At 42.6% G+C, this 23,405-nt stretch overlaps 1 protein-coding gene across 3 annotated transcripts in view; it reads left to right on the forward strand.

The window, feature by feature from the left end:
• Window positions 1–23,405, forward strand: part of TBX15 (T-box transcription factor 15) — a 104,030-nt gene that overhangs the window by 31,987 nt on the left and 48,638 nt on the right. The window contains exon 1 of one of the 3 annotated variants that reach the window (XM_047727491.1): window positions 12,426–12,613. The exons of the other annotated variants lie outside the window; for them this stretch is intronic. The gene's annotated coding sequence lies outside the window, so the exon portion shown is untranslated. Of the gene's footprint in view, window positions 1–12,425; window positions 12,614–23,405 lie in introns of those variants that run through there. 3 annotated transcript variants of the gene reach the window in all.

The following is a 23,405-nucleotide window of genomic DNA, read 5'->3' on the forward strand; positions in this document are numbered from 1 at the left end:
GTGCTCCTGGACCATGAACTTCATCAGTTCCTCTCGGGTTCCTCCTCCCTTCCCTGTGGTTGGGACAGGATGGCTGGAGGGGGGCCAGAATTGTGACATTTCCCTTCCCCAGGTAGGTTAGGCTCAGGAAAATAGTTTCTTCTGAGGGCGGGCCTTGTTGAGGAAAGTATGTTGTGGTATATTTCAGAAGGTTCCTTTTTTTCTCCCTGGACTGGAAACATGAAGGGATTTTTCTTTGCTAGTTGCTATGAAGAGCTCCTGGCAGAGCTCCTGGTGGTAAAAGTCACCCAAGTGTGGGAGCCCCCTAGGACCGAGGCCCCCTGGAGTTTCTAACTCTCATACTTATCCAGGTCGAGCCTCTAGCAATTTGTCCATTATAATCAGGTTTTCTGACCCTGACACCATTCCTGCAGGGGTTTGTGCTCTTGGGTTTCTGTTCCAGTAAGTTAAGAGTCTCAGTGTCTGCCTGTCTATCTCTTCAGTTCTGGGGATGGGGCGGGGAGTGTTTGGCGCTGTGATCTCGTTTCTCTGACATATTCCAGGGGAATTGTTGACTTTTCAGTTTGCTCCGTTTTTTAGTTGCTGTTAGGGTGGAGTGATGACTTCTAAGCTCTTTATATGCTGGCCTGGAAACTGGAAGTCCATTGATGATCGTATTTTTTTCTCCATCCTTCCTTCTGCTTTTATTAGCTGGTCTTCTAGTACAAGGAAGAACTATTCTTTTTTATTAGTGAGTTAAGTAAAATATTTATGTATTTATGCATTTATTTATTTAAATGGACTCATGGACTCATAGGTTCCTATATCATTTAAAGGTTTATAACCTGTTCTTATTTATTTTGACACTCAGATCACACCTGGCTTGGCCAGTGGAAGTCTTTTCCAATTAGCTTTTGTATGCTTTGACGTGTTCCCATTTTTCTTTGAGTACTTTCTTACTTTCTGATGCAACATGATATTGCAGGCTTGTCTTGCACTTTTCCTGCTCCAGCCCTAGAACAATATAATTAAATTTTAATACATCAACTACTTTCTTTTTTGGAGATGATATTCTAGATGAAGATAGAAGTTGGATTCCATGTTATTTGTTAGGTTTATTGTGCTACACACTATATTCTATGTGTGACGTCATTAGCATTTCCAATGAAAAGGTGTCATCTGTTAGTCGTCTTCTTTAACTCTATTGTTCTTCTTTGGTTTAGAATTCCAGGCCTGGGTATAATTTGCACAGGTGTATTGATGTATCATTTTCATTTAGGTAATTGTCTTATTTGGGTGTGTTTGTTAAGAACTGCAATTAAAACCCCCCAATTAACTCAATATATCTAGTGATGGTTGGTTCTGTGGTTAGTTCTTGTTGATTTTCTAGAGCATAAAATATGGTCCCTGCTCCCAAGTAGTTTATATTCTAGTTGGGAAGGCAAGAAGAACCTCCATTAAGCCATGGCAAATGCCACATGAAAGTGTATAAATCATCACTGTATTACATGGGTACCAACAGTAAGTCTGTACCAACTCTTAATGGAAGCGGATGGAGAAGGCAGCAAGACCCCACAGCTCATAACCATTAGGACAGGAAGTCTTTGCAGACCTTGGATGAACTCTGCACATTTGCCTTGCCTAGAAAGATGAACTGTTTCATAGATGACCTTTTAAACCTGGGCTATGAATCTCAGTGGGACGCACATAGGGAAGAGTAGGCTGCTCTAACTAAGTCTTGGGTCTCACTGAATTTCCACACAGAAGAATTCCTTTGAGCCTTGAGCAGGGTAATGGAGTTAAAGTAGGAGAGCATGACCTTATGACTTTCTCTGCCTTTATTCACTCCTGATTGTCCTAGAGCTGGAAGCTCTGAGCTCTTGTGAGTGATGTTGCCAGACTTGCAGAAAGGATATTACCTAGCAGAAAAGCATGCCAAGGTTTTTTCCTGGCCCAATAATTGTATATCTCCATACTGCCTACATTCAAGGTTGTAAATGCCTTGGGGGCAGGAGCTCTGCATTATTCATATTGGCATCTCCTATTGTATGTGGATAGGAGTTATTCATGCATTGATTGTTTTTCTGAAACAACTGCAATTACTTTGTGATGTGTGACATGGGAGATACAGTGATGAGATTTGTTGAATTGTGCAAATTTATAGCTTGTGTGTGTGTGTGTGTGTGTGTGTGTGTGTGTATGTTAGCTTAAACTTGTGGCCCTGGAGTGGCTCTAGATGTTCCTTTGTAGAAGCAAAATCACTATAGCAGTTCCAGACTTCACTTTTCCTAAACATTTTTTTTTCTTAACCATATTGTTCCTTTTTTTTTTTTTTTAAAGATTTCATTTATTTATTTGATAGAAGACACAGCGAGAGAGGAAAAACAAGCAGGGGGAGTGGGAGAGGGAGAAGCAGGCTTCCAACTGAGCAGGAAGCCCTATGTGGGCCTCGATCCCAGGACACTGGGATCTTGACCTGAGCCAAAGGCAGTCACTTAATGACTGAGCCACCCAGGTGCCCCACCACATTGTTCCTTATTTAAAAAGCAGATGGCCTTTTAAAAGAAAGGGGTACCTGTATATTGAAAAGTCTCTTTTAAATAAAAATAGAACTATGACCTCGATGATCTTCAGCGTTGAACTATAGGCAAACCTAAAGCAAGAGAGGCCTTCCTGGCAATCCTCAGATGAAAACATGTAAGTGACTTCTCTGCTGCCCATGAAGATGGCTCCTGGAGAGATGGTTTACATTCTTTATGCTCCCTTCTTGGGCCTTATTTTTGGGCCCGTGAAGCCTGAAGCTTGGCATCTCATAATTCTTCCAGCCAGGAGATGCTTGGGATTCTGCCCCCTAAATGGTAGGGGTAGGTTCTGGTAGAACTCCAGGGCTCTACTGGATACGGACTGATCACCTCGTGCAGCCCTCACAGCTGGGATGCCCGTGTACATCAACTTTGGAAACCAGCACTTGAATTAAGGAAATCCCCCAACCTGAAATGAACATCGGCTTGAGTTATTAAGCCCAGAAATATTTCCTGTCTTTGAGATTTGCTGGTAGGCCATGCTTGCCTTAAGTTAAAAGGGTCAGGTTTTCCCGTAAGCACTTGAGCTTGAGCTCTCTTGCTATTTTGGGTAATCGCCTCTCCACACACATATGCTTAATCAGGAGCGGGAGCGGAGGGAGTTTCGTCGACTTTGTCCTGGGCTGCATTAGGAACCCTTCCTTGGCCAAGTGAGTACTCTTGATGAGTTCGCCCCCTTCTGTGATCATGTTGTAGGGCTTTTGATTAGACATTGTTGTATGTAATCCAGCCCCCTGTTAACAGGCATTCCTCCAAGTGACGACAAGGTCTGGCCTGTAGTGGATGATGGCTCTCCCCCCGGGATCTCCTGGGGACAGGCTGGTGCTTTTAGAACTGCCGTGCGCCTTGATCTTAATTTATCTGTTGTATTCAATATCATTGGAAGCCAGGCAAAGGCCAAACAGCTGACCTCTGTTCCAGGGCTGTGATTCTGCACCCACTCCAAGCTGCCTTTGATCCTGGCTTTGGCAAGCCAAGTAGGGGAACTTCTTGGTCCCTGAAGGTTCATCTGACTTTGTCCATTTGTGACATTTAGTCATCAAATTACAGTTTGATGTGGTGGCAGGTTGGAGAAAAAGAAGGCTTTGACAGTCTACTAGAAAGTAGCTGATCAGATTGAGGCTTTTTCAGGTGTCTGCAGGAAGATGAGTATTCCCCCCAGTCATCACCTGGCTGTCATGTGACATGAGGGATAGGACACTAGGCTTTGTTTGGGCTTCCTGGTTTGAGACTTGGAAAGGTAGGCAAAGCCATTATACACAGCCCACAGTGTTGATGTTAGGACTACTCCCGCTCCAAATACAGACCATTCCTTGGCCTTTTTGGAGTGTTTACTTAGAGTGAATCCAAATATGCTGAAATAATGTCTACCTTTGTAGAGGGCAGGAAAATAGACCCCAAGTTTTATTGAAAAAATTTCATGGAGAGAATTGTTGACTTACTTGAGCATGAAGGTCAATAAACTGGAAAGAAAAAAAGAAAGAAAAACTTGAAACAGCCTTGTGTGTAAGGTATTAGTGCTGAGTTAGGAAGACATGAGTTTCAGACAATTCCCATATGTGTAACTTCATACATATTATGGGCACATGGCTTTGCTCATGCATCTTCTGTTACCATCCGAAGTCTTATTGTGGGAACTGTGAAATAGTGAAACTGCATTTTAAAATGTGTTTTATAATTAGAAGCAGTGGCCTTGAAGAATTTTGTCACAAAAATCAAGTGTTCAAGAGAACACTCTCAGTCTTAAAGAGAATAGGCCGGAAACCAGTCTCTAGCTATGTGGAAAAATGTCAGGACTGGGTCTATATACTTTAAAAACAACAACAACAACAACAACAACAACAACAACAAAGGAATGCCTCCCTTTCTCCCAGCTTCCTTTTGGGGCTGTTTTCTCTGTTTCTCTGCTGCTCTAAGATGCTTGAGCTGAGGGTGGATGGAAATGGCTGGGAAATATACCATTCCTTAAAGTGCTCAGAGTCTTTTCCTGGTGGCGTCCTGTTCTGCTGCTCTGAAAAGAATTTCAGGTAAAAGAAGTCCTTGATTTCCATTTTTTGTTGTTTTTTTTTTTGTTTTTGTTTTTGTTTTGTTTTTGGGCTCTAGGGCAAGAAAAAAGTCTTTGTCAGCCTTCTCAGAGCCGAACAGTAACTGTGGTTCTGTCTGTGGCACCTCCTGTGGCTAGCCCACCTGGGAAGGTCAGCCATTCTTCACGTGGGCACCTAGGATGGGCATTTGTAGGTGTTCAGGGCTATATTAGGCCAGGCAGCCAGGGAGGCAGAGGGGTTCAACACCTGGAACTGCTGGTTGGCTCCAGGATTGTAACAAGGCTTATAAAAAGGGAGTGCTGAACAAGGTTGTCTCTTCATAAGGGCCCATCTGAGACTTGAGAGTCTTGGTTTCAGCCTGAGGACCTGGTTAGTTTTAAGCACAGAGAAACTGTGCTCCTTGTAGTACACTTACATCATCTGAAGGCACTGCTCGAGAGTCCCATTCAGATTTCTGACACTGCTGGGGATGGGGCCCTCTCCCATGTGTGGCAGGGATGGCACAGAACAGAGAACCCTGTAGGGGCTATAGGTCTGGTGAAGCATCAAGGCCCACGTAGGGATAGGAAGCATTGGCATCAAGCTGGTAAACTTTGGAGTGTGTGGTGGGAACTGGTAGGGATGGGAGCAGGAAGCAGTTTTGGTCTAGGCCAGTGGTGACCTTCAGGCTCCCTGCTGGGATCAGGAACAATGGGGTGTTGCAACCAAGGCCATGAGGCAGAGCAGAGAATTGTACCTGCGTGGCTATAGGTGAACTTTAATGACTGCCAAGGAGGGCTCAAGGGCCATTTGGAGACCCTGCCAGCCAAAGTGGGAGGACCAGGCCTGGGATTCCACAGATCTGCTCCAGGCTCGGAGCCAATGATTGGTATTATCGTTACTCAAGACCTCCCTGATTCTTATTCTGAGGGACTGAATGTGAGCACTGTGTGGGACTCTACTAAAGTCAATGTTAGGGTCTACGAAGAATGTAGAATGCCAAGTCAGGCAGGGACAGTATCACCTACCATGGAGACATAAACTCCCTCCCCATGCTTTTGTTATCCTCTGACAGATGGAATTTGGACATTTCTAGCCTTTGAGCAAGGAGATTCATTTCTCTACCGTCAAGGAAACTTATTCCAAACTGGGTCTTTTATGACATTAGGGATGTAGTTCTTTTTTTTTTTTTCTCCCCTAGTCATTTGCTTTCTGGAATATTCCACCCTTATTGTACATAGCTAGATGACATCTGAACAGTGTAATGATTTTTTATCTGTTCTTAAAAATTTACATTGGTTGTAGTGTGAACATGGCTCATGGGTGCTACTTTTTTGGGTGGCATAAATGCTAGCACTCATTCAGAGTGACCCTGTGACATCCTTGGCTTTCCTGTTTTGACTGCCTCGTTTGGCAGAGACCCAAGGTCACACATGCTGAGGCTGAAAATGACCTGCCTGGTTTTCCAGTGAGAAATAGGGAGCATACCATGCTTTCATACCAGCAAGCCATGAGAAATTGAGGCTGTTCGTTCTTACTCTTCTTGATAATAGTGAACTCTGTGTGGTCTCCTGATTAATGCTTACCTCTCGGAGAATGAAGGGCGGGCTCAGAGTCACCAAGATATGAGTATCAGTCTTTAAAACAAAACAAAACAATATAAAAAATTTAAAAAGCTGAAAATGCCACAAAATAGCAGCAGCAAAAGCACAGCAGATGTTGGGTAGCTCAGGCCTGTGCCACTTTAGACAGGCTTCTCTGGGAAGGCCTCTGGCCTGGTGCTCTTTGTGGAGTTTGCTCTGAGGGTAGGTGTTAGTGTCCAATGCAGCAGGTGGCAGATTCTTCAATGGTCCAACACGGCTCTGGCCTCCTTAAAAACGAGACCACATCATGTGCACATAGGCCCCAAGGATACATGTAGAGGGAGGTTCTCTTCTTGCTGGTGGGTCTCGGCTCTGCATTAGACAGCCTCTCCTTGGGTCCATCGTCCTTAATCCTTCTTTGTCGCCGCCTCCCGGTGGAGAGCATGTTAGGCGTGGCCTTATCAGAGGAGGCTGTCGGGGAATCTGTCCTTCACTTCCGCGTATGCCCCGCCCCCAAAGCTGCGTGACTGTTTGCAGCCCAGTGCTGCTTTGTGTTCTGTCTTGGGAGAAACAGCCCTTAAATTTTTTTTTTTTTTTGAAGTTGTGCACTTTTTCCTTCAGCCTCCATACCCACTCCTGCCAAGTTGTGCCATTTGGCCAGAATGTGCCAAATTAAAAGTTAAGAATTTTATTGTGTACTCCGCTAAGGGATGGTTTTCATTAGGATGTTATCTTCTATCTGTATATTTTAAATGCACATGTATTTCAAGAGCCACAGAATGGAATACTGGAAATCAGGACTGTTTAGAGAATCTGGGCTGGGGGGTTACTGCAACCACAGGGCGTGGAAAAGAAGTTCAAGATCATTTTGCCTTGATGTTGTTTGGAGATTTTTGTGAACTCAACTGAGAGAGGCCTGAACTGTTTCAGTTTAAAGCACCAGTGTTTTCCTTCTGTGTGCTCCTAGTGTTCAGGGTCCTGGCCGTCTAGACCACCTTGCCACATTGAACCAGTGCAGCCCGAGAGGCAGAAAATGTAGCAGCTGCTTCTGCTACCCTCGGCCTCAAAGGCTGAGGCTAAGGACCGCACTGCTAGGTGCCTGCCAAGGCCTTCGGCTTTCTTGAATGACTTGATCACACACTGATGTTTCAAGGCTGGGTGCTCCCCAGCTGGAGCCCTGAAAATGCTTGCATGGCATCCCTAGAGAAGGAAACTAACTTGAAAGAAACTCCCACAAAGTAAATCACCAGGACCGGATGGTTTTCATCCAAGAGCTGGGGAAGGAAATGAAGTGTGAAATAGCACAGATACTGATGAAGACATTAGTTCTCCATTAAAACCACAACTGTGTCAGAGCAGAGGAACTTTGCTAACATGATGACCTTATTGCTAGAGGAGAGAGATTAGTGGCCTATCTGCTGCCTCCAGAAGACCTGGTCTACTTGGAAAGAATGGCACAAAATATGAACAATAGCACGATTAGCCTTTATTCCCCTAAAGCAGGTAAGAAGGACAGTGTGCTGATTCATGTGTGATAGCATTTTAGTAGAAGCCTTGGAATAAATATAATAGTGAGTATGTCACACGTAGGCTGCTGTCCCCTACTTCTGTGCCCTTGGCACACATCGCTGATCAATCTGTTGCTCTTCCCTTTGAACCTGGAGTCTCACACTCCTCAGTTCTGTGCTCCTGACTGCCACCATCAAGTGACCATAGTTGACACATGTGTTAAAACCCATTTTCCCTCCTTGCTTAAGGAGATGTATTTTTTTCATGGACCACATGGTTCATAATTAAATTATAAAAAATGACAAGAAGGAAGTCTTTCACAGGTAGTTAGTTAAGAACAAGACAAGAAACACATCACATGCTTTCTTCTAAAGGCTGAGTTAGCAGAACATCCATCTCCACAAATAGTTTTGCGAGAACTGAATCCAGATGCATAATCCCAACTCAAATCTCAGTAGGGTCTTTCCGGAGGGAAGAGATGTCACTTCCTCTTTGGCAACAAGCAGCAGGCTCCAGAAAGTTCTTTTGAGGAATGAGAATCAATAGCAGCATGCTTCGTTAGGCATTTCCTTGCAGAGTTTGTAAACGTTGTCGAATCCAGCCACAATAGCAAGTCGTTAAGGCAAAGAAGTGAGGTATGCTTTGAGAGAAGAGCTACACTGAAGTCCAGAGAGAAGAGAGACAGGAATGTTAGACTTTGGAGAAGCTCAGTAACTTTACAGAAAACTTGGAGTTTTGCTGGGACTGGCCTTCATTTCACACTAAGGGAGCAGAAGGCCAGTTCTGCTGCAGGTCTGGGAATCCCACGGGCCTATCCACAAAACATTTTGTCATTGGAATGAACAAAGCCTCCTGTCACTGATAATGACAAAGTGATTCAGCTATAATAACTGTCTACAGCCTAGTGATGTCCATATAAAGGGGTCCGTGATGGAGCAGATCTCTTAGAGTGTGTAATGTAATCTGATCATTTAAAGAAAACTACCTGTGTGCTGTGATAGGGGATGGACTATTTTCCTTGATTGGTGAAGAGACGCTATATACTTTGATTAACAGAGAATCAGAATATAGTAAAGTACCTACATAGCACGGAGAGCCCCTAACTCCACCGTGATCTCTCATGGATAGTTCAAGAACTTGTCATGCTGTGAGGTCATCACAGGGGCGATGGCCAGGTGTTGGAGCTCAGGGGCCACAGTGGCGATGATGTGATGGGATCCACTGGACAGCAGACATGGGCACTAGTCCCCACCCCGCCATTAGGGACCCAGGGACCTTGCTCAGATCTAGCAGAATCATAGGTCATGGGATGAGATGCTGGGGAGGGCATTTTGTCTAGATCTCTGCCTCAAGGAGCTAGGGATTCTCATCAAGTCTGTTTTCAGGAAGTAGTTGCTCAGCAAGAGTAAGTCAAGTGCACAACATGGGGGAGGCGTGGAGGAGTGAGAGGAGACAGTGCAGGCTCCCAGGCAGCAGACCTCACGTCACATTTTGCTTTTGCTTCGGAGCCTCAGTTTCCCATTTTTAATGGGTATGGACACATCAATGAGGGTTTATCATGGTGTTTCAAGAGCAGGGAGAATTCTCTGCAGGTTAAATGATGAAATGTGGTGCTGATGACCTAGATTTTGAAGGCACATTGTAGTTGATAAAGTGCTTTTATCTGCATGATTTCATCCTGCTGAGGACTCATCAAGTGGATAAGCAGTGGGATTCTTATCCACTTTCTACAGATGCCTCAGCTGACACTCAGTGGGACACAGTGGCTTCCTTAAGGTCATACCAAGGTCAGAACCAGGGCTCCAACTCCTGCCTTCTGGTCTGAATCCAGGGTTCCCTTTCACACAGAATGACAGATAATGGAGAGTTTACTCTATTTATCATTCACTTTTGTGACAGTGGAGTCTTCCGCGTCACAGCATGGTAAAAATAGACTCTGAGGGCAAGAGGGTTCTCAGTAGCAAACAAACTGAGCTCACCAAAATTGTTCTCGTGGGCAGGCTCAGTTGCCGTGGCCTTTAGGAAAGCCTTGGCAGGCCTGCAGCAGCAATGTCACCTACTCACTGTGCCCAGCCTTCCTGAGGAGCTGTCTCCTGCGGGACTGCCCTGGAGGACACAGGGTGGGGGTGGAGGGTGGGATTGGGGGGCAGGGATCGGGGGAGGGTTTCTTCTAAGGCATGGGAGCCACTAACCTGGAACCCATCCCTGGTGAGGGATGACTGTGTGTCCCACAGTAGCAAAATTACTGTGGTTTTAGGCACACAGAAGGAGAAATGGGCCTGGTGAGCCTGGGCCTCCTTTGCCAACTGAGGATTTCTGAGGGGCAGGGGGAAGGAGAGTGAAGGGGGTATGAATGAGTCAAAGCAGCAAGGCTGAAAAAAAGTCCCATTTCATTCACATTAAAGATAATTTTTAATTCCTCCCATCTTCCCAAATGATTAAAAAAGCACATTTATATATACATGTATATGTGGTTAAAATGCAGATAAATAAGAAATAAGAAACCATACAGAGAAAGTTTAACACTCACAGGGAAACACAACCACTTTGTCTTTGTGAGGGAGACAAAGAACGTGTTTTGTGAAGATGCCCTGCTGGTATTCTGTGTCGTATTTTAAATATTTCTCTTGAAAATATCTGGTGAAGGGGAAATGCTTTACATTACAGCAGAAGAACTTAGAAATTAGACATTTTCCCCACTTGGAGAAAGCCTCTCAAACCAGTGGTCCTCATCCTTTTAAAGTCATGGATTGCTTTGAGAATCCCATAAATACCATACATTCTCTTCCCAGAGAAATGCAAGTTCTTACAAATTTAACCTATGACTTTAGGTCATATAAACCCCCAAAAGCCCCTTCTACTTACATTAGGTTTAATAGCCTCTTCCTTGAAAAAATTAGAAATTAATATTTTACAAAAAATTTTTCCTTTATAAAAGATTCACTGCATGCAATTGAGATGGGTTATAATTAAAATGTATTTATACAGCTAGTGGTCACACAAAATATTCTGATTTCTGTGAAGTTATACTGTGAAGTAGCCTATAACCTTGTATTTCCATCTGTAGTCATTGCGCATTCATATATGCATATATGTGAAAGCATAAAGCTTACTTAAAAATATATACATATATTTATATATATAAAATGTACCACACACACCACACACACACACACACATATTTTTAAGTAAGCTCTATGCTCAACATGGGGCTTGAACTCATGACCCGGAGATTAAGAGTCACATGCTCCACTGACTGAGCCAGGCAGGTGACCTCACATTCACTTTTAATTTTATCTTACTTTTTTATGAATTCTTTTAAAGATGGTGCATAGTGTGTACTCAATTGTAATTTTTATCTGATAACACATGTGATATTTGGTATAATGAAAATCTGCCTTCACTGTTAAATCAGTTTTGATTACACATAGAATATGGTATATAAAGTAATATTTTAATAGGTACAATAGCCCAAACGCCATCTATGAGATCTCATCCTTTAGACTTGTGAATTCTGGGAAAAAATTACTTCCACATGTTCCTAAAACTACTTAAGATTTTTGACTGGTTGGTGGTCTGTTGATTCTAAGTATCTGACCTGTCAAAAACTGCCATCTTTAAACTCCAGTGATGCATAGAGGCTCAGAATTAGCCAGGGCTGAATTTATTACAGAACAAAGGGAGGTGATGATTAACATACCCATCTGAGCAGTAGGGGGGAAAATAATCCTTGAATGGATTAGATGCCATGATCCCAAAACCACGTTCTCTTGAGTGTTGGGTCCTTGCCCAGAAATGGGGAGAGGCCAAACACTGATGCCTTTTACATGACAGGGTATCTCCATGGGACTCTAGTCAGGGACACTGGTGCAGAGGGTTGAGGGTCAATGAGGAAAAAGCCTTTCTTTCTCCAGTGCTCCAGTGGAGCTGAGGACTAGACCCACTCCATGTGCAGTAACCCTCAAAACTGTCAGCCAACCCAATTAGTGTTATTCAATTATCAGTCTGCCTGTCTGGGAGGAGATTACATTCAAGTGTAAATAAAAAAGGTTTTTTTTTTTTTTTTTTTTTTTTAAACCAGTAACTGGGAATAACTTCCATTTTTTTTTTTTTTTTTTTTTGGACTCCAGTAGGCTACTTTCAAGATGGGCATAGAGGCTTCCAAGAAGATGACGTGAATTATTATGTACTGTTCCCCAAGAAGTTAAGAGTCCTAGGCAGTCTCTCCCTGTTCACTGGCAACATCTGGTAGATTCTGTGCATCCCCAGGGTATAATTCTAGGGAAATGTGTGTTTGTAAGAATAGTCCATGGATAGACCACTAAACCTATTTTCTGATAGATTTTCCCACAATTCTCTCTTTCCTGTAACACGTCTTATAAGCTTTATAAAAAGTCTGGATTTTACAACAGGGTGAAATGGTAGCATTGACGGAGATTGAGTCTCTGAGAGGGGCCTCCAGCAGATGGGGACCCTCATGAGAAGGAAACAGACCATTTGGAAAGTCCTTTTGACCCTCATCCTCTGGAGGGAATTCCAAGCCCAGGTGCTCAGGAAATCTCCTGTCACTCTGAGATGGGTTGGGACACGGTGCCATGCCCCAGGCTTCTAAATACAGTTCAGGCTGGGTCATCATGACATGCCAAGCTGGCACCACGATGGGGATTGAGTGGGAACTGTGACAGTGCTTAAATGCCACGGCCCTGGGGCTCCAAGTCTTCCTGGGCTGGGACAGGGAGAGGGAGTGAAGAGCCTTATGGGGAGGAGGGTGAGAGCAGCTTTGGCAAGGAAATCCTGCTACCTCAGTGATAGCACTGCTCCTTCGGAGAGCAGCAGACACCCAGCAGCCACACACCAGCTATTTTAGAAGCTGTCCGTGTCTGAATTTCTGACACACTTGGAGGACACTGTCTCTTCAGGAGTCATTCTGATCAAGGTAGGTAGGCCTGGGGGAAAACAGAGGCATGCTGGAGCCAAGGTGTTGGTGGAAGAACGAGTGGAGTTAAGTGATCCTGGCAGGATTACTCAGGGAGGCAGGAATGAAATTAGGAATAATGTGTTGACATTGGGATTCCCAAGTCAGCCTTCCAAGTCAGCCTTCATGTAGAGGACAGTGTTAGGCAAGCCCTTACCTTGCCCCACTCTCTTCTTTGCCATTACAAAAAATTTGCTCTACGGTGAGCATCCTTTGACAACTCATTCTCTTCTGGGGAGGGCCTTAGAAGGAAGAAAGAAGACCGGAGAAGACAGGAGGGGGGTTTTTCGGGAGGGTTCTGGAGCCCTGGGATGTGAGTATGGAATTCCAAGTTTGGTAAGCATCTCTGGCTGAGGGTCAGTGAATTGTAAATATAAAGCCACTGCCACAAACATGATTAATCCAAGGTGTGCGTTTCACTCTCAGTGCTTGCCTTATACCCCCAACTGGATTCTTTTCCCTTGTCAAAGCGTTTGGCTTTAGGATTTCCGAAGGAAGTGTGGCACAGTGGATGGGTTAGGCTTCAGACCAAGACTGGGGTCCTTTGTTTCTTTCTGGTACTTCTAGGTGGGTGGCACTAGGCAGGTCACCTTGGCTAAATCTCCCTGATAGGGTTATAGTGCACAGCTCTCAGACTTCATCCCCATGCTCCCTGGGAGATTCCCTTGAGCTCTAGATCTTTCCTGCCTCCTCAGTGTGTATTTTCCTTAGCCTGAGCCAGAGGGTGAGTGCTCTTGACAAGGCTGTCGATTTGGAGTCAGGGGATGCTGCGGCCTCCCAGCTCTTTCATGTGTCCCCCTTTCTCGTGGAACAGTGCCCTTGGACTGCGTCTCCAGCCAAGGTTGACCGAAGTCAAGGTTCGACTTTTCCTCCCCAGCCCCATTTCCTTACTGAAGGTCCAGCATACATCTTTCCCCAGTGATATTCCCTGTTGTTTCTTCTTTTACATCCTAGTCATTTTCGTTCTCAATAGCATGGCAGCCATTGTCTACCAGGAGAACATCAAGTAGGCAGACCCATACAAAAGGAGGGTTTCTTAGCTGACATTTTCACTATTTCTTTGCTTTCCTTCCTTCTGCCTTTCCACCGTTTCTTCTAACACCATTCAATTTTGATGGTTTCTGCTCTAGGCCCTAAATTATTTTCTCACCATGGGATCTACATTTTACATTTTCTTTATTAGGATTTAATTTTCTCTATTTGAAAGAACACAAACCTTCTTTCTCTTTCTCAGATATGGACAGGATCTCTCAGATATTGGGGAAGGATCTAACCCTTGTGGTCACTCCCCTTTCCACATGATGGAAGGAAGTAACATTTAATATACTCCTGCTGTGTGCCAGGGGCTTTACTGAGAGTTATTGGCATCTCTATTTTAGATGAGGAAATTGGCTTAGAAAGGTTAAGTTGATTGCTCAAAGTCATAGATCTGGGTCTGTGTGATTCTAGAGGACTGTGCTTTATCCCCCTTCCTGGCTGCATCTCTGGAAACCCGGCTTTACTGCAGACAGCACAGACCCTAGCTGAATGGGGGTGTGGAGGGGGCAGGAGTCACGGTGTTCCTAAAAAGAGGGGTCACTCTGTTTCTGAAGGAGAGGGCTTGTGTGCCACCTTACTTCTCCCTCAGCATCACTAGCTCTAACACTTGAAGGCCTTACTCTTTTCCCCATTTTTATTTTCATGACCCCTGGCACCGTCCCTTCTTAAGTTGCTATGGAGGAGAGTTAGTATCTGAGAATTTTCCAGATGCTTGGCTGCAAGTGCTACTCACAGAAGTGACTGAATTCACTGAACTCATTTGAAGCCTATGAAAAACTTGAGGTCAGACCTTGCCAATCAGCTTAACACAACCCACAGTCATGGAAGGAAAAGTAGGTGGGATGCCAATAATTTAGGTTATATATGGAGGTGACCCCATTGAGATTTCATTGGGAACATGGCATTCAATGAAGATCCTCATTACCAGAGGTACATTGGTCTCTGGAAGATCAGAAGATGAATAGCATGCAAGTCTCTTCATCTGGCTTCAGTCTACACTCCCCAGCTCTTTGGTCATATCTCTTCTCTTGCCTTGCTAAACATACAGCATTTCATTCATTCATTTATTCAACAAAACCAACATTCTGTCGAGTGCATAGTAGGTGCCAGGCACTGTCCCCGGTACTGACGATATAAGAGGAGTAATGCAGATGTGTTCTGAATTACTTGCTGTTCTCTAAACCTGTTTGGTAGACTTTACTGCTGTGTCTCTGCCATAAAGTTCCCCTTTCCTGGAAGATCCTTCTGCCCCTGTCCCCCATTTCTGGCATTTTATTGCAGATATCTCTTCATTAGGCCCAGAAAAGACCCCTGGGGTGGAAGAGAGTCTTCTCATCTCTAAACTTCCATAGCATTTTGTGATGTTTCTCTTAGATGAACATGAAAATGAGCATTTATCTATCTCTTTTACTGTTTTACTATTGATAAGGTATTCACATACACATACATGCATGCTGTGTTAGACAGTGACACAGTAGGTACTAATGATGCCCTCATTTTACAAATGATAAAACTTAGGCTTCAAGAGGTTAAGTGACTTGGTTGAGATTAGACAGAAAGGAAGAGGTAAACTTTAGAATTTGCTCTTTTGAATTCCAAATTCCAAATTCCAGACCCCAGTGTGCTATGTGCCATGTTGGATTTTGACTAATCTATTTTATTAGAATTATTGACCCCCTCCTGTCTCCTAAGTGTTTTTGTAAGTTCCTGAGAACATAGATCATAACTTATTCAGTGTTGTTCCCCTCATATGACCTTACACATTGGTAGGTCTAAGTGAGTTAATTTGCTGAGTAATTAATTATTTGCTGAGTAAATAAGTGATTTATCAAACAGATGGATTTAGAAGATTATTGGGGAGGTCGTTATATATTTGCCAGCCATGTAGCTCTCTTATAGTCCTTAAACAGGATGGCTCTTTATGTTTGGCATGGTACGTTGGGTTTTAAACTTAGTGTAGCTGGTGGTCTCTTGCGTATAATTTGAAGAGAATTTTGTGTCCCTGGTTCTGCTCAAATGTCTATTCTACTTACATGTTTGAGATCTCCATCTCCAAGGGCACTGTCTCTGGAAGTTGAATTACACTTATTGTTGGCTGTTTACTTCTTCCCCTTTTGTGTATTAGCATGTATTTGTTAATTTATTGGTGCTCAGTGAGAATATCCTAGCAAGGTATAAGGCAAGTTCTTCTAGGGCCTATGGGGAAAGGGTTCCTTCTCACTTCATGGAAATGAAGGACCACTATGGCAGATGACTTATGGTGCTACAGCTGTGGTCAGGGTGGTGGTGGGAGATTAGAAGTAGTTGTGGTTGCAAAGAGCAAACAACCACTGGCTTGGGGATGAACTAATGTGTCACTTCACCCAGAAAATATGCCAAGCGCCTCAAGGAGGGGCCTGTGTTGATAGCTGCTGGCTCAAAATTGACTGGTAAATCTTGAAGACCACCCAGCCAATTAGGATCAACTTTTGGAGGACCTCTGGTGTAAGAGGTATTTAGATAGAATATTGCCATGTGGCTTGTGACCAATTTTTAATTTTTCTGTTTATGCATTTTCCGTGCTTTCCATCAGGAGTATTTTCTGAACCAAAAGTCAATCTCAAAAATTTTAATTTTATAGGAAGAATGAAATAAAATATTTATATAGGACTGTTCTAGGAAACACAAGACCCATATTTGTCTTCATTTTTTCTTGGTCTTCCTGATTAACTTCATCATTGGCATGTAATCTTATATGTGAATTTCATACTTTACTGTTTACTAATGCTTTCACATACAACGTGATCAGATGAATCTTCCTCAAATATAGATATCCATTTAGGACTATCAAAAACTCTTGGGCCATGAACTGTGACCTGAGTTAAGCCTAAATAAATCAAATTCTGCATAAGTAGGAACTAACTCAGTTGCCTTTTTTTTTTTTTTATCTTTCAATGCGGTCATTACACATTTCTCAAAGTCCAAACATTTTCTGAGTACCTTCTAATGTTGTTTTGCTTATGGTCTAGGCTAGAGTGAAAGAGTGACTTGACATTGACATTGATCTTCAGGACCTGTCACCTTTGGATGTTTTACCCTAGGGGAACTGGGGACAGGAAGTGAAGTACAACAAAAGGTGGTTTTTTGTACTTGTGCTTACTTATTAAATAATATTAAGTCAGTGAAGATATCTCAGATGTTCCTGAACACAACCGCCTGGCTACTGAGAGCAAAATTCCTATCTGACTCTGGCTTGAATTTTCTCCTCTCCCCAAAGAAGTGACAATGCTTTAGTTCCCATGGATCTATATCCTGACTGAACAAGCTGAATGTTAGCTCTGCATTTCCAAGTTCAGTGTGGGAAGCACCCAGCTCTGCAGGACTCATTTTGAAAATGGGGAAAGAGTGTTGAGTGGAAAGAGCATCAACTCTAGTGTCAGGAGGACTCAAATCCCACTATGACTAGTTACATAATGTGAGGTTTTCTCTCAGTCTCACCAAGCCCCAGTTTCCTCCTTTACAAAGTGGCAACAGTAATGCCTACTTCATAAGGTTTTCCATGAAAATTGCATGAGATAATGTATGTGGAATATCTAGTGTAGTGCTCATAACTTCTCTTCCTTTTTTGCTTCCACTTTCAAAGTATGCTGGAGCGTAAGAGGCTGAACCTTTCATGACATTGAGCCTTTGATCAACAAGAAATAGATACAAAAATTACTGCTGCCACTTCATTGCAAAGCCTCTTTAAAAGGCTGAGTTCTCAGGGATGACTTTGGGTCCCTGCCTCTGGTTCTGTGTGTCACTGAGAGAGATGCTGGTTGTCAGGTGGCGAGTGCTTTAGGCAGCTGAGAGATATGTGCTTTTTGTCTCCTTAATTGGCTTATTGGCATGGGAATTGAAGGCTTCAGGTTACCTCCCCCCTTTTCCAAATAGAACTTGGAGGGCATGGAGAGCTCAGATACTTCATTCCATCACTAAAGTCATCTAACAGGCTTGTTTGAGTGTTTGCTATCATCATAATTTTACTTTAATCCGACCTGGGTTATAGTTCATTCCATTGAAGCTCTGGACTGGGTATCAAATTTGGGCTCAGTCCGTACTCGGGTCCGTGCCAAGTGCTCTGCTTCTGCCATATTTAGAATTACTCTATGAAAAATTTCATCACCAAATTTTGCTAAGCTACCTGATAAAATCTGACATCCCAGAACCAATTTCCATTGCAGAGATCCTCTAGAAATAGGAGTTTACTTGAGCCTGGTGCAGAAAGTGCTGTCTGGGTTATAAGCTTCTGACGTCTGCCCTGGTGTGAATGGGAACCCTTAGATGGCTGTGGGAGTCTTGGTTTTGGAGACTTCAGGACTTAGGAAATAGACCAAAGAGTGGCTGACCCACCCGTATCAGATAGGAGGTACCGCTCAGTATAGTCATGTTCCAGTTATTGGTAGGAAAAAATGATTGATTGATTATCATCTGGGTTGTGTCTTTCTCCTTTGTTTCAAACTGGTTTCTTCCTTGGAGTAGCCAAAGTCCAAGCTTATGGAAGTGGCACTGTACATCTAATCTCAGAAAATTCTGCATCTCTTATCTGCCTACGGTAGTCTTCTGTGACCCCTCTCCCATACTGAAACTGGGCTGTTGTACATCATTCATATAGAAGATGTGACAAAGCATTAAATTCAGCTTGTGGGAATTCACAGTTTAGGAGGGAAGTCAGAACTATCATCACCTCCACTTAAAAAACGCTTTGATATAAAGAAAGCAAAGTCTAAACTCCATATTATGATACCCAAGTTCCTCCTGGAATATAATAAACTCCATGTGGCCAGAGATTTTTTTCCCCCCTGAGGTCTCAAGGATCTAGAAGAGTGACTGGCACATAGTAAATGTTAAATAAATAGTCACTTAGTTGAGTTTGAGTTGAACCTGACTTCCCACCTTTATCTCTTATCTCACCTCTCCCCTTCCCGTATGTATTTTAAGCTCTGGCCATATCAGTCTTCTTGTAATTCTCTAAAAATGGCAAGTCCTAACTGGTGCTATTCCCACTAACTTAAATTCTATCCCCCTAAATTCTTTGTGTGCTCATATTGAACTTCTATTTCAAGTCCATCCTCAAATTACATCTTGAGAAGGCTTTTTGATCCCAAATCATTGACTTGCTTGCTTTTCAAATCTCCTTAATACCTTGCTCCCATATCTATTGGAACACCTATCATAGCCAGTCTTCTTTAACAGTTTGTGTGTCCTTTCCTATGAAATTGGATTGTGAGCTCCTACAGAGCAAGAACCTATTTTCTCTCTCTTGGTCTATTACTATATAACCTGATCTATACAAAACAGAAACATTTGGTGAAATAGAAATGGAAGTAAATGTAGTCTCATGTGCCTGCAGTCCCCAGGAGGTGGAGCTGATGTAATCTGGATTTTGGTTTCAGTAATATATAAAATGGAGATAATAATAATGCTTAGATTTGTTTTATTAAATAATGTTATGTATATAGTCTTAGCCGAGCATCAGATACTTAGTAAGTGTTTAATAGATGTTGACCATTAACCCTTTGGTTGGGATAGTTCTTGTGGGGTTATATTTGTCTCATAGTCCTAAGTCACTAGCATTGTTATCAACAGAATCGTTAATTTCTGTTTTATCATAAAGCAATAAATATAATTTTCTAAGCAAGGAGATATCTTCCTCCAGTCCCTAATAGTAAAGATAAGGAAATAGTAATAGATAAGATAAGGAAATAGTAAAGATACTGAAACTGAGGCTCTGTGAAATGAAATGACTGTCCAACACCCCACTCATGGTGAACAGCAGAGCCCCAGGCATAAATGTGTTCTATTCACTGTAGTAATGAATCATTCCTCAAAATTATTAGTTAAGTGGAGACAAAAATTGCCTGGAAGACTGTGAAATCTGTTTTAACAGTGTCTGGTTTTGATATTAAGTCAAAATACACATAAATTAGGCATTTTCTGTGCATGCCAACCAACTCAACTTATCATGGTTGAGTTGCTGTTGTTAGGCTTGGTGGTCTTTAAGCTGCACTACTAATCCATCTAGTAAACATTAGACTTAAGAGGGACTTGATAGCACCTCTAATTAAATGTGTATGTGCTGTGTTAAAATGATTAAGGATAATGAGGGCCAGAATAGTTATGTGACTTGGCCAGGATCAAACATATTAAGCCATTTCATTTGTAAGGATGGTTATAATAGTTGAGGGTTATTACAGAATTGCTGGCTCTTTTGGCTGGGGTTGAGCCCAATATGATCTTGGGAGAGATCTGATCATTAGATCAGGAGGCAGAAAACTTACCTTCTAGGTCACGTTGTTTATTTTCTTAGTCTCAATTACCTCATTTATATAATGGATATAAAACTATGCCATTTCTACTCCATCAAATGGAAGGATATATTAAATAATGTGTAAAATGTAGATGAAGGAACTGTTTTCTTATTGCTATTATTTTGCATGAATTGAGACTTGAAAACTTGCAGTAAGCTAAACCCAACTTTCTGTGGGAACTTAGTGTTACTGTGTCCATTTTATCAACATGAAATATGTCAGAGATAGAAAACAAGTGACACTATGAGCTGATGGTTAGAGTCTCTTGTTTAGGGATTTTTTTGGGATGGTAATAGACATGTCGGTTTGACTGTATGTGTCATACGATGTTCTCCAGTGACTTGTAACTTGGATCCATGCAAGTTCTCAAGTCTTCTTTAACTTCCTTAGTTATATATAACTTTATCATTTATGTTCCTGATTTGCCAAAACTTCCCTGTTCAAATGCTATCCACAAGAGACATCTGACAGCCAAGAAGTCTTTCCAGGTCATTCAACTGAGTTCCTAACAGTTATTATTGTTTTTTTTTTTTTTTTTTTTTTGAAGGCAGGAAATTACAAATTGTGAAGAACAAAAAAGCTTGAAAACACAGAGGTGTATTCTGATATTCAAGGCACTGGTTGTATTTCTAAATGGATGGTATTTGATTGAAATAATCTGCATTTCTTATATTCATGACTGAGTTAACTTGATTATGCATTCTGATTACTAGCTGGAATAAATGATCTGGTTAGCCTAAATATTTGATATGACTATGATTTAGAAACACATCTTACAAAGGATTCAGTTTTATTTTTACCTAAGGGGTTGGTTTTAACTCTATTTTAAGGGTATTATAGGGTAGCTTACTTTATGTTATTGAAAATGTGAGCTGATGCCTGTATTCTGTATATAAAATCACTTGGGCTCTATTTTGTGAGGGAGTGAGAATCTAGGAGCACAGAGCACTTCCAGGGAAACAAATAGCTGTGTCTGAAAATCCTCTTCATGGGCAAATCCTGCCTATGCCTCCACGTCTCGTCCAGTTCTTTTCTAGTTAGCCTGAGTTCCCCAGGACTGTTCCAGTTTTCTGAGATCCCTGTCTTTGCTGGATTCCTATGAGACATCCAAGGCAATATGCAGTGGTGTGGAAAATTATGTGGTAGTACTTGTCTTGGTTTCTATTTGTGAATACGCTCAGTTTCCATTGGTCCTGTAAATACTTTGAGGCAGAGCCTCATTCTGCACTTTGGTATATCTCAGGATCTAGCACAGTGCTGGGCACATAGTAAGCACCCAATAAACACATAATTAATCAACACTAACTGGGAAACTTCTCGAGGTCTGGGATTCTGTTTCAAATTATCTACCTGGTACCTCATATAGGGCCACATGCTGATAGGTGCTTATTGATTGATTTGATTGAAACTATAAACAGAATTCCCACTGGTTTCTTTAACTTCTATGATAACGTGAATCTGAGCCCTCAGACATTCTCCTCATTTAACTTGTCTTGCCCAAGTAGTTTTAATCTGATGCTTCTAATTGAGGTTGCCTGGGTTATCCCTGAAAGTTGCATTGGAAAGTATGCATTAACACTCTCCAAGTCCTTAGAGGGGAAGAGATTATAAGTTTTCAGCTCAATCCTTCTAAATGCATGATAAGGAAATAGGTTTGTCCAGGTGATTCATTATTAAATGAACTAAGAGTCCATTTAGTGTTAAACTTTGAGCTCCCATTTTATTTCAGATGACATGGTGTGTTAAGAGTAGAGTCTCTGGTTTCCTCATTCTCCAGCCATAGTCCCCATTCAAATCCCAACCCGTTTGGCCCCCACTGAAAAGTTATCAGTTAGCATAGTGATACCTTTCCCTTCCCTCCATCTTCTTAAACACTCATTGGAGAAATCACATGTCCAAAATTTCTAGCTTTTTCATAATCGTAGCACAGTATGGTAAGCGGATTTCATACCACTTTGCTCCCAAAGGTAGGACAAGACTATTTTTTAAAACTCTTGCTTTGAGAAGTTTTTGAAAAGCTCACAATACTCGTGGCAAGTGAGGAGCTCTTGGCATGTCCCAGAAACAATGGGATATGGGAATCCATGTCTCAGGGGATCAGAATTCCCGTGTTTGGCCAAGTGTGTGATGCTGATACTATGGCTTTACATCGGAAAGGCATAGAGGATCAGGCGAGGATGGAGATGTATCCCTCAGCAGCAGCAACTTCCATGTTAGGTGAGCAGCTCCACTTTTCTGTGCTTGAAGGAGACCAAAGTTAGCCCCTGTTTAGCACCAAGTATAAGATTATATGCTTGGACATGTAAAACACACACACATATACACACACACATATGTATATATATTTGTGTGTGTGAAGATGGTGACTGGACTAGTGATTGTGGATAAACTAGATTGGGGCAGTTGTCATTTCGGAGCTTGGTTCAGTTCTGCAGTACCCTGAATGTCTTCAGAAGTGAGGGGTGGGGACGGGTGGGGACCTGGGGAGGGTGGAAAGAAATGTCACTTTGCTCCCTGTGAGCACTGGCAGCTTTGTGGAAGACTTGCCAGTGATGCCGCCTGGGTTTGAGAGAGGAAGACATCAAGGCTTGAAGGAAGGAAATGGGAAGGTCTTGTGGGATGGGTTTTCACAGGTCTAGAAACCTGCTGCAGGTAAGTGAGGATGGCAGCAAAATGGTCTGACTTTCTGTCCCATCCTTCTTCATCCTGCTCTTACCAAGGACTAATGCCCAAGAGGCTCTGACCTTTGACAGCACCGAACAGTCAGCTGTCAGCAAAAGACACTGCTGTTTCCAACCTTTATTTGTGCATGTGTTTATTGACAGGGGAAGCAGTCAGAATCCTAGATGTTAAGGGAGGGTTGGGGAAATAGGTTCTCAGGCTTAGTTTGCAGTATTGTTTGACCTAAGAAGACTGTATCAGCTAATCTGAGTTTGGAAAATTTTAGGAGATAAGATTCTTGGCACCGGGCCTCTGAGAGTAAAAACGCTTTAAAAATTACAGTAAATTCCCTGGTAAATTTGACTCCAGCCTTCTCTATCATGCTATGTATCCCCCCGCCCCCCCCACCCCCCGCAAACCCCTTCGTGAATATAGGAGACACAGGAAGAAAGGACCATCTGGCACAGCATGCCAACTTTTTATTTGGTTGCTCTCAATCCTACCTTCCTGTTTGGATCACCCCTCCCCTCTGCTCATACTTCAGAAACCAATCAAGGTGTCTCCTGAACTCATTTATTCCCTTTGTTTCAACCGCCTTCTTGGGTAACTTTTCCATATGCCTTACAACAGACATTTTTTTTTTCCTTTTTCCATCCAAAATGGCCTGATTGGACTCTTAGGAAAAGCCATTTACTCAAATACATGACAGAGTGCTTCTAAAGATC

The sequence above is a fragment of the Lutra lutra genome, chromosome 4 (genome assembly GCF_902655055.1).
Source record: "Lutra lutra chromosome 4, mLutLut1.2, whole genome shotgun sequence".
Lineage (NCBI taxonomy): Eukaryota > Metazoa > Chordata > Mammalia > Carnivora > Mustelidae > Lutra > Lutra lutra.